Source organism: Muscardinus avellanarius, assembly GCF_963383645.1.
Source record: "Muscardinus avellanarius genome assembly, chromosome: X".
Taxonomy (NCBI): Eukaryota; Metazoa; Chordata; class Mammalia; order Rodentia; family Gliridae; genus Muscardinus; species Muscardinus avellanarius.
This window is the reverse complement of record NC_137792.1, coordinates 119,168,243-119,180,446: the sequence shown is the minus strand read 5'-3', so window position 1 is coordinate 119,180,446 and position 12,204 is coordinate 119,168,243. Positions and strand designations below refer to the sequence as shown.

The following is a 12,204-nucleotide window of genomic DNA, read 5'->3' as shown; positions in this document are numbered from 1 at the left end:
GTCCATTGTTCAAGACAGTCTAGAGAGCTGAGCAGATGAGGCACCATAGAAGGTTTAGATTCAAGATTTAGCTTTCTACCCTAGACTATGTGGCTTTGCTTCCCTACATTTCCAATGTCTCACCTAAACTTGAGATCAGATGACCTGTCTCATGGAATTGCTGTGAGAATAAATGAAGACAGCATGTGAACAAGCTTTGCAGCCTGTGAACTTTGGCACCAAAAAAAGATACCATTGTTTCCCAGAAGCAATGCAAGGTTTATTATAACTATGAATGATGCTGATTTAGGATTGAGTGAAAAAAACCTAAATTTGATAAAGTGATCCCCAAAAGTACCATGCTGAAAAGCGATCAGCCATCAGTTTACAAAAATTTGGAAATTTCACAACAAAATTATAAAAACAGACTCTTCTAAGGATTGAATTACTTGGATCAGTGTATGTGAAGGCACTATATAGACTATAAATCAGTATATACATGTATATTTTTATTATTACACCTTGGTATTAATCTTAAACCTTCAGATATGTTTTCATACCGAAGGTGTGCAGTAAATACTTAAACTTTATTGTACTTATTAAAACCAATAATGACAAAAATACCACTTTGGCATTCTTTAATTCAAATTTTTACATTTGTCAAGTAATCTTAAATGCAGTGGTTCATATTACTCCCTGACCTGCAAACTTAGCTACGGTTGAATGCAATAAAAACTTTATATACATACCCAAAGGCAAAATTTAACCCTCTTAAAAATATTCATATAGAACATGTGTCTCAAAACTGTGCTATGGCAAGCTAGAATCAAGCTAACAGATCAAGAATCGCAAGGAAAGTACCCAGAGATATGTAAATGGTTGCTGTATAATTTTTAATGTAAAATTTAATGCTAATACTGAAAGAATATTATTTTAATGACATGCATGCAAATATTGTATTGTGATTTCTCTGTCTCCAGTTGACCTTAAATAGAGTACCATTTCCACCTTTTGCCATTAGGATTTTTGTTTTTCTTCAAAGCTAATATCAGTACACCTTCTTTTTCTGTTCATGAATTTGTTTATGCTGGCCACTAAAATAAAATGGCAATTGAGAGACATTCAGGGGGCTGGGGTAGAGCTCAGTAATAAAGCACTTGCCTAGCATGCTCAAGACTTATACCAAGAGAGAGAGAGAGAGAGAGAGAGAGAGAGAGAGAGAGAGAAGAGAGAGGAGAGAGAGAGAGAGAGAAGAAGGAGGAGGAGGAGGAGGAGGAGGAGGAGGAGGAGGAGGAGGAGGAGGAGGAGGATCCATTCAAGAAGTCTCTGGAGCCAGGTATGGTGGTGCATACCTTTAATCCCAATACTTGATAGGCTGAGACAGAACGATAGTAGGTTCAAGGACAGCCTCAGCAATTTAGAGAGGCCATCTGCAACTTAGTGAGACCTGTTCAAAATCAAAAATAAAATAAGTATGAGGGTGTATCTCAGAGGTAGAATGCCCCTGGGTTCAATCCTCAGTACTATTACACACACACAATACATACACACACTCACACAGAAGAACTCTATGTAAAGGCCTTCTTCAGTATGCACTATACTATCTACTTCTCATCTATTAACTAGTTGTTTAGTTGTTGGTCCACCCCTTATTTCCATGAGAAATATTTTCTCATCAAGTTTTCTCTACCTTTATTTAGCTTCATTCCTTTGTCCATATCCAATTACAACTAGACCTTTTGCCTTTAGAATCAAAGGACAGAAAACTAAGGTATGGTGCTTCACTGTTACTTCTTTGATAGTTTATGGATACATATGTGAAAAACACTTTTATATTTTTCTTACTAATATAAAAGACACACAGAGAGTTATTTTATTATATTTACATTTTAAAATGGAGAGCCTACAGGGAACAAAAAAACAAAAAATAAAAGCCTAAATGCACCAATGAAAATGCATTTTAAAAAACCCACCAAACTGAGTACACAAAACAGTTTTTTAGCTCAATGGAACTAAGCTGCAGTGAATAATAAAAGCTACAGGGTTTAGCAGAATGGGGATTATGGAATCCTCATACAACCTCATGAAAGAGAATATGCCCCTAAAATAACAAAAACCTGTCAATGCTCTAATCTGACAAGGTCCAATCTAAAACAATTGTTAATGGAAGAGACCAGCTATATGAAATGTACTCATACCAACTAGGCTCAGAAACAATTATTACACTCTTCAGACATGTTCAACACATACCCATCATCAAAATGACTTGACCCTCTTCTCTCGCCAGAGAAAGATCATCATCAAGACTATAATGTTTCTTAGTTACAAGTTGAAAATCAATTATTCCCTTCACAAAACAGAAATACTCCCCAAAAACTCTCATTCAAAACTATACTCATCAGTATAGTTTAACTCCAAAACCAAGCTTTCTGTGTCATTCACAAATGCTATTTCACATATAGAAGATGATCATAAGGGATCCTGAGGAAAGGAAAGTGTGTTAAAGTCAACAACTGGCCTCATGCATTTTGCCAGGTTTTGATCTGCTAACAGCCTATAACAAGTACTGTATCCATTAAGAGCCTAAATCTTTTCACAGACAATATAAGAGTAAATTCAAGCAAAATATACTTATTTAGCAATCACTGACTAACATGATCCTGCATGCTGCTCTTAGATATATGTCAGCTTCTGCTTTGTTTGCCTCTGATCATTTTTATTTAAGAATTTTAAATTTAATTCAAATTTCATGTTTCTGGACCACTTTCTTCTTTCCTCCAGTGAATACTTATAAACAAAAAATAAAATATGAAAATACGCAAACTATGTATAGGCATGTACATAATTCTGATAACATTTCACAACACATGGGAAAACCTAATTAATACTATTTTGATTTTCCATGTTTTTTAATTGCATGCAACTTTTATGGATCCATCCCTCAACATAGGTTAGCAGAGACTTAGCCATGTAACAATAAAACTACTCTGAGGCAATCTGAAGACAGGACAAAGAGAACATAGATAATTTGCAGAAATACTACTTTCTGCATAATAAATATCCTTGCAAATAGTAGGTGCTCATTAAATATTTGCCGAAATGAACTGAAATGGAAAATATCACAAATAATAGATGTATGTTATGTGTTCAAACTGAATGTTCTAATTGGCTTATAAAATGAGATCTGAAACTTGTGTACTATGCATAAAATGTACTATGCAGTAAATTTCTTGTATGAATGAACTCTTCTTTTAGCTTTCTCAACTAGAAACCTAGAGGGCACTCATGAATTTTTCTACACAAGAAATTTAGAATTTTAGCAGATTACAGGCTATTTTCAAACAGCGAGCTTAGCATTAACATTAAATGTTTAATGACAAATAGTTGTAAATGATCTTGTTATATAAAGTTATTTATACCCAAATACATTTAAGAATAGAAATGTTTTTCTCATATAAGTTTTAATTTTTCTTTATAATAATGTACAAGGCCAAACTAAATGCAGCCCTAAGCTTTTAGATCTAACTAGTTTAGAATTTTTAACACAAATGGAAATATTTTTAGCATAAAACAACTTTTAAACTCACAGATACATATTTTAATAACACTTTTTAGCTGGAATTCTCTAGTATAATTCTAAATAATGAAAAAAGTCCCAGTGTTTACTGATATGGACATGGAGTAGATATGAGGAAGGAAAGTTCATGATTATTTAAACAATCAATGTTGCAAAAATTTAATCTCAAAGATTGTATACTATAGGAAGTATAGTGGGGAAATATAATTTATACATCCTAACCAAAAGATTTAAATTTCAATAATTAAGGAGATAGAAAATAATTTACAATTATCTATAGATTAATACAATATAGCAAAAGAGATACTCACTGGGGTGTAAGTCATATCCTCAGAACTGTTTTAGTTGAGGTCAACTTGAGTTTTTGTAATTAAACTTCCTTGGATTGAACTCAAAAGAAGAATAATAAAACATCCTACCCTATCATTCATAATATTATATAAAGCAAGTCTTCAGCATCTGTATGCTTGTTATCCTTTCAAAAGCATCAAGGCCTAAAATTCATGTATAACAACACGGATGGATGGCCACAAGAAAGTTTTTATATATAGTTTCTGTGAATTTAGTATGTTTAATGACAATAAACTCAACATTCTTAAAATAGGTACTGTGTAAATTTCATGTATGTGCCCTACTATGAAAATGTATTAAGAGATAATAGTCTTGAATGAGAATTGTTTGTAAATATTTTACTACAACAGACTATCACACTATCAATATCAAATGTAAATAACCACTAAAACTACAATAATAAAAATAAATGTATCCAAATATTGCTATTATTTTAGACAAATGTGTACAACATAGACTTCTTTCAAAATAAATGAAAGCTCAAAATATAACATATTGCTGTTAGCTATAATGGTTATAACTGTTAATCCAATACACCTTTTATACAAACCCATAAACACATGAGTGGAAAAATAGCACAGATGTTCATCTCTAATGCAATTTCCATTCAATTTCCTAAGTGCGGTCCCTGTGTGCAAACTAGCTTAACATTATGTTTAGCTTGCAAATTCTTTTAATAAATAATGAATGCAATAAAACTAGGAGATCAATGGCAAGCTGAGAAATCATAAAAAAGGGCTTTTGTGTTCAGGCTGTTGCCCATTTCAAACTTTAATCTGGAGACAGATCAATATTACTTTTTTCTTTTTAACCCATCACATAAATAGCAGATAGACTAAATGTAGCCTAAATGCTGTTACCAGCTAGCATTTGCCAGCAACCTGATAAGATCATTCGACACAACTGTAATTGGATGTTTTATTCCTTAACATACATACTACACTATAAAGTAGTAAACTTACTTCAAAAATAAAAGGGTTGTACGGCAATAAAAATACTGTGGTTCATTATTTTTTAAACTTTCCTGTAGTGTGTATTTTTCCAGTAGTGTAATTGCAAAGTTTTTGCCATAATTTGCTTTAATAAACTAACTAATCATCATAGGTCAAATTAGTACATAGATATGAGTAGTTTCAACCTCAGGGTCCAAGATGAAAGGAAATTTTACTCTATACAATTAATTACACCTGAAAGAGCTAAGTTATTCACTTAATTGGGTGGTCAGGAAGATAAAGCATATAAGTTTGAGTTTCAATTAGATTGTATCTTCAGATTATATAAGAAAAATAAAGTTCTTTCATAATCTTTATCTGTTTCTATTCACAGGCTCTAGAAATAAGAAAACTGACTTCTTACCAACTCCTTGAAAATAAACATTGTTTGAAAGTAGGACTGCAAGCCAACCGCCACAATGGTTACTGCTGATATCAAATAGTATAAATCTAAATCACTGAGAACCATTTATGGTATTAGGCTTATTTTATTAATCCTTGCCTATTTATAATATGAGAACACCTCCCCTGGGCTTTTATTAAAAGGAAATGTAAAGAAGTCATACTAGTATGATGATACATTTCATCTCAAATATTCTAATTACATAGATGAGGTTTTTTTTGTGTGTGTGGTACTGGGGTTCCTGGAAGCCCTTCTACCTCTGGATGAGATTTTGATACCGTTACATGCACATTTGTGAAATGTTTGTGCCATGATCACAAATGGTTTAACACTCGATTTTTAGGGTTATCTTTTTCTAATAGCTGCATACGTTTTGTGACTATTGCTTGCTTAGTATTTTTTAAGGAACAGCAGTTACTGTAAAGAATTCTGATACAAGAAATGAATGTGTGACTGTACTCATTCAGCAAATGGGAGTTAGGTGCCTAACTTATACACAAGCTTGGGCTTAATGATGTTTTAAAGTGAATATTAATGGAGTTAAAAAATTATTCCTCAGGAATCAAGGTTTTATTTTATGCAACAAATTCAGTTCTCTCTTAATGATATCAGGATAAGTACTGATAAAGATATCAGTTTTCCATTTGAATATGTTATACTCAATTTTTCATAGAAATATCTGTATTATATCTTATATTGAGCCTCAGTATTATATTTTCATTTTGGTTTTTAGTTCAGTATAGCAATTTTACCAATTATAACATATAAATTTAACCTTAAAAGAATGTGATGAGATTTTAACATGAAAATGTTCATATATTCTAACAAAAATTTGAAGAAAGCTAACTATTGTTCGTAACTTTATTGAAGTTCATCATAAACTTCTTCTTAAACTGTACTATGGATTATAAAATGTATCCTAAACGTCTAAGCTTGGAAGATAAAATAATTGCTGAAGAATCTGAAATCTAAACAATACCATTTAATTGTGTTTTCTATTGTCCTATTTTTAAAAAAAGTTAATGATAAAATTATGATCTAAGAATAATATAAAGCCCTGTAAAGAGGATCTACTTCTAAAATCTGACTTTTTAAAAATATTCTTCAGAAAGCTGAACCTCCTTTTCAAAACTTACACTTCAAATATTAGACATTAACTAAAAACTTATATAACCTACCTCATTAAATTTAAAATACTTCACATCAACTGACGGCACTGTTTCCCAAAACCATGGAAATGAAGTGCAGAGTAAATGAAATTAAATTCGGAAGTAATAACTTTTAATACAGATAGATAATTTTCATTAGTGTTATATCAAACTTTCCTTCGGCTTGTATATGCTCTTCTATAGTCACAGGAATTAAACTAAAAGGTAACGTTGTTACTGAATTAATTATTTTCTCCAAATAACCATTCAGAATATAAATAATTTATATATACAAAAATGGAATAAACTTTTCTTAAATTTTTAGCATCATAAAGTGATAAAATGATGAATATGCAATGGACAGGCTGTATCCTTCCTACTAAAAATATAAAATACTGAAGGAGGTTTTAAATCCCTTGATAAGAGTATCTTACATCTGCATTAAGCCAACAAAAAGCTTATTAATAAGGATTTTAAAACTACCACCCTTTTGTAATCAATTTGGATACAGTGTTATTCTATTTATAGTGACACTTTCAATGTGTCCCAATCATATACTACTAATTCTCATCTTTCCTCTTATGATTAAATATTAATGTGGAGACACTATTAAGCAGTTACACTATATTTAGGTTTTATACTATATTGATTTCCACCATTTTGGAATAGTTAACAACACAACATAAGAATTAGGAATCTCTGATAAACAATTAGGTTTGCTTTGATATCTTTTTTCTGATTCCTAAGTAAAATAAAATAAATTTAGTTGTTCTAGCAGAAAATGGAAAAAGAAATGCCGCCACTTTAAAAGCTTCAATCTCTTTGACATTGTTGGCAGTGTATGGGAACATTAATGCATCTGTCATGATAACAAGCTAAGAATAACATCTAGACATCAAACCGAGCAGAGAATCCATCTGAAGTGATTCATTCAGATCTGTCTCATTGATTTATTAAACACAGGGCAACATCTGCAGCCTCACAGAGCCGCTTGGTGAAATTAATGCAAGATCAATTCAAATGGAAAAAAGTGTAAAAGAGATAAATCAAAACACAATTTGCATGCAGTTCCACAATCAGGCTTATTGGGTGCAAATGCTCAATTTCCCTTCCAAAGCAAATGTGTTTAAATGTTGTTTTATCTTTTTAGAATTGTGTGATCTGAAGTGACAGTGAAGACTTTTCCAGGTTGAGATGGTGAAAGGGAAAAAAGGAGAAAAAAATGCTACCAAAGACCTTTTCAATATGCAACAAGAATATCATTAATGCCTAATTGTTTTGCTTTGGGGGGAAGGTTTGATGTCTTTTCTCTGAAAACACAATATTTTCAGTTTCAGATCAATTAGGGTGGTCTCGATAGATATTTGAAATATAGAGAGTGGATAAAACTAAATTATGTGTATCTTTACATGACCAAGATAAAGTGTCACTAGAGATCCAGACTGCCAACAGAAATATATTGTAATTAGGGCTTCTTGCAATTAGGTTTGCCTGCAAGACACATTACTAAAACAACCAGATATTACATTAGGACAAAATAAGGTTACTTAAAAAGTGTCAAATATTTCAGATTTGATATCCTCTACGAGTATTGGGGATTTCCTAATCCTAATATAAAACATTAATGTTTGAAGACCATCATATTCTATTTATTGGCATTACTGTACTGCATTAAGGATAATATACACAAAAATTCAAAGATGTACTATATCATATCATGTCATGGATCATCTCTTTAATGTAGTATCCATCTAATAAATGAATGTTTGAGGCAAATGTGAAGAGGAGCTAAAGAATTTAGATAAATATAAAAATTGTTGGTTTTGCAGAATTGTACATTATATACTAAACATACACATCAAAGTTCTGTACATTGATGATATGACTGGATTGCTTTAAGTATAATCCCAACACCATTTGTCTACCAAAAGCATTGTTGACTATGTGGCTGTCTTTAATAGATAATATGACTATCCTTATCATCATCCTATGAAATAAAAAGCCTATATGAATTATCTACATTTATTTCTTGAACCTTTTTATCATTTGTGAAAAGATATTCAATACAAAATATTAGCCTATGAAAGTGATACAAGTTCTTTAAAATTTTGATGTTGCTTAACTTTACTATAAATTCCAAACATCAATTTTCAAAGTAAATTATGCTACTCTGTATGGATCATGAGCTATAAAGTATTCATTATGTGTGAATAAAGCCAAACTCATCGATTGCTTACAATACTCATATATCTAGTATGTGAAAGTAGTTTTAAAACATTTTGATCATTAAAATTCACATGAAGTTATCCTAATATCAAAGCACATTTATGTTCTGTTTATATAATGTCAAAAAAAACTACAATTGAACTATTTAAACTTGAATTTTAAAAACTCAATTTTATTCATATAAATTTGTTGAATTATGTCTCCAAATATATTTTAAATGTTTTCTTAATCATTTATTCTTGTTTCTTCAATCGCCCATTTAACTATATTTAAGTGACTGAATAGCATTTAATCAGTTGCTCAAGTGAAATTAAATGCCAATCATAAAATCTGACAATGTTACTTTTATGAAGATAGGTAGATAAAAAGATAACACTAAAATATGTTCATTTTTCATATTTAGCAAAACAAGTTTTTAATTTAGCATTATACTGCTACTAAACTTAGGATAATTTAGTAAGCAAAATTTACTATGTAACGTGAAAATTTAAGACATTTGCTTTCTGTATCTGTCCCTCTCTCTGGTATTAAAAATTCCAAGTTTTCTTTGACAAGAGATGAAACAAATCACAGTGCTTTATCTGAAAAAAAATCTAAAACAAGGTTATAATTGTGCCATTTGGTTTGGGGCCTCATAATCATCATCTTCCTAATCCTCAAACTAATTTCCCTATAATTAATTTTTGAAGTTATAGGGCATAAAAGGAGAAACTGTATAGTCCTTTAAAACTGTAGCAATGTAAAGCTTGACTTACCTCTTAGAACAATGAATGGTCAAGAATTTTAGTCTTACTATTTTCTAGTTGTTGAAGCAGATAATTTTAACTTCTATTTTGGGAAGATAACTTTGAGTGTTTCGGTAACTAAAACAAAATAGTTACTATAAGGCACTGGTAGAGTTCTTGTTATTTTCAGCCCTATTAAAAACAATCATATACATATTTTGCTCTTTCATTTTTCTCCAGTTCATATTGCACTGAACCAAATCAAGATGCCACTTAGTGGCAATATCTTAAGGTCTCCGTATGTGATCAATTTGACAATGGTCCATTTTATGTCTTTTCGGATGGTGTAGAAAGTATTCCAAATTAAAGCATCCTAAATTAGGGTGTGTATTCTTCCCTACTGATTTAATAGACAGGGAGGAAAGATTATTATTACACAGTAAAAGGAAATTGCCAATGACACCATTACAAACAGGCATTACACTCAACAATATATTATGAAAATGTATCCATCGGGAGATGAAGATGAATCTCTAATAAGAATGGTAGGTGAGATTTCCCAATCAACTACTGAACATAGACTTTTTTCGTATACATCCCTGCTTTTCACCTTTCGCTAGAAGTGGCAAGAATCCGTGAGTCCTAGCCAGTGCCCCATTGGTACATCATTCATCTTTGGACATTTCGATAAGATCTTCTCCACCTTTCCTACCTTCTCATGGCACCATTCTGCTCTTTTCCTACGTTTATTTTCTTACTGACCTCATGTATCATCTACCTTATATTGTCTCCCTTGAACTTCCTTCCTATTTATTTATATCACTCACTTTTCACTGAATGAAAAAGTCATAGAAATAAACACGAATATTTATTAGTGTCTGATCTACACACTATTTTTAATATTATTTTAAACCATGGATTTGGAGAATTAAAGTATATATTTTCCCAATAATGAAAACAAAAGTTATAAAGCATCTTGAATAAATGCTATATGTTGCAGTTTTAACCACATGATTATGTAGGTATTTGCATCAGTAAAATTTGGCAACATTACTTCTACTTTTATTATATTCTTCCAGAAATTTTGTTTTCCTACCTAAAAATTGCAGTGTAAATGTATTTCTAGTAGTTTTCCACATCTTCATTTATAGATTAAATTCAAATTTTTATAATTCCATAGTGTAATACTTTTAACACCATTATAGAAATGCATCTAATAAATTAGACTTATGAAGATAAGAAAATTCAATAGAAGGCAGATTATCAGATCACAAATATGTTTTCTTCCATATTTCATATTTCTCTGTCACCTTTATGCACATATATACACAAAAGCAACTCAAGCAAAAAAAAGTTATCTATGCAAATGCTGTGATAAGGGGTAAATAAATTTTAATTAGATTTAAATAACCTATAGATATAATAGGGTCCAAAATAGGATAAGACCACCTGTCTCTGGACATAGAATAATTCATCCTTTTTTCCTTTTAGTATGTAGCTCTAATAAAAATTAATTGAATTAAAGTTTCTACTTATAAAGGAAAGCTTCAAAATCACAATGGAATGCTAGTCTACTTCTAAAGTGAAATGTATAGATTTTTGCTCAAGAATGTATAAATCCTTATGGAAGGAATAATTCTTATGTGTAATAACTGCTCACTTTAAGAATGGGTACTTGTAAAATGGGGGAGGGGAAGAACGGAGAATGGGGAGGAGAAGAAAAGAGGAGAAAAGAGGATAGGTTTTCTTGTCGGCAATTATTTAAATATGTGTTTTTACATGGCAACAATGAATTAGATGGCCCTATCAGAAGTTGCTTGTAACCCTTTGGGTTTATTTATTAGAAAAATGCTTTGTAGTCAAAATAAAATTTTCTTTCTACTCTTTCAATCTATAATTGTTTTTTTATTGAAGGAGCCCATTATCCTTTGTGTTTTAAGGCCATCTATCTTCCTTAGGAAAAACTGACTTAATAAACCAGATTTGTAAGACTAAATATGAATCAGGTATGAGTTCTCATATGAACAGAACAGGTCTCTGTTCAATTGATTTACCATAGAAGAACACCGCTCAAAGGAAAAGGAAAAAGGTTCCCTTGTAAGTTCTTCAGCATTATCTTATTAGAGCAGTAAGCAACAGTTTATCTCTAAGTTGTCAATACAGTTCAACTCACATAGCAATTTGTATTTTCCAACAGATGTTGCAACTAAGGTACAGTTTTAGTTCATTTACCCAGATATCTCATCATTTGAAGTTGCATTTTGAGACAGTGTACCTCAAAAGTTCTTTGCAAAATGATAAGCAGCAGTGCCATTTCACAACACAACCCTTTACTCTTTTTAATTCAAAGATGGTGATTTCTTAGTTTGCATGCCAATCTCGGGTGCCAAATACGTGCTCCCTAAATGATATATGCCAGATTGGAAATGAAGTAAACACTAAGAAGACTAATTCATGGGCATTTAAAAAGTCAATCCTCAATATGTTTTATAGTCAATAATAATAATCCTCAAAACATTAAACATAATTTGCTTCTGGTGTGCAAATGGACATTTACTCTCCAATGTACTTCTAAACTAAACTTCTAGAGCAGGCACACTTACAAGGCAAACTGGCCATGGTCATTTAAGGAATCCTCTCTCTGTGGCAATAGGATTCTTTCAACTATTTACCTTGGGGGTGGGGGGGGGTTGAGAGTATCTTCTCTAGAAAACCTAGGGACTTCTACACCAACCCCAAACCCAGTCCCAGAGTGTCTTGTCTCCACACTACCCTCTCTATTGAACCCAAACGGACCATCCCA

The 12,204-nt window shown here is 31.5% G+C and overlaps 1 protein-coding gene across 3 annotated transcripts in view; it reads right to left on the bottom strand.

The window, feature by feature from the left end:
- The window catches only part of DACH2 (dachshund family transcription factor 2), a gene marked incomplete at both ends in the record, with an annotated part of 512,202 nt that overhangs the window by 498,772 nt on the left and 1,226 nt on the right, over positions 1-12,204 (bottom strand). The window lies entirely within an intron of this gene.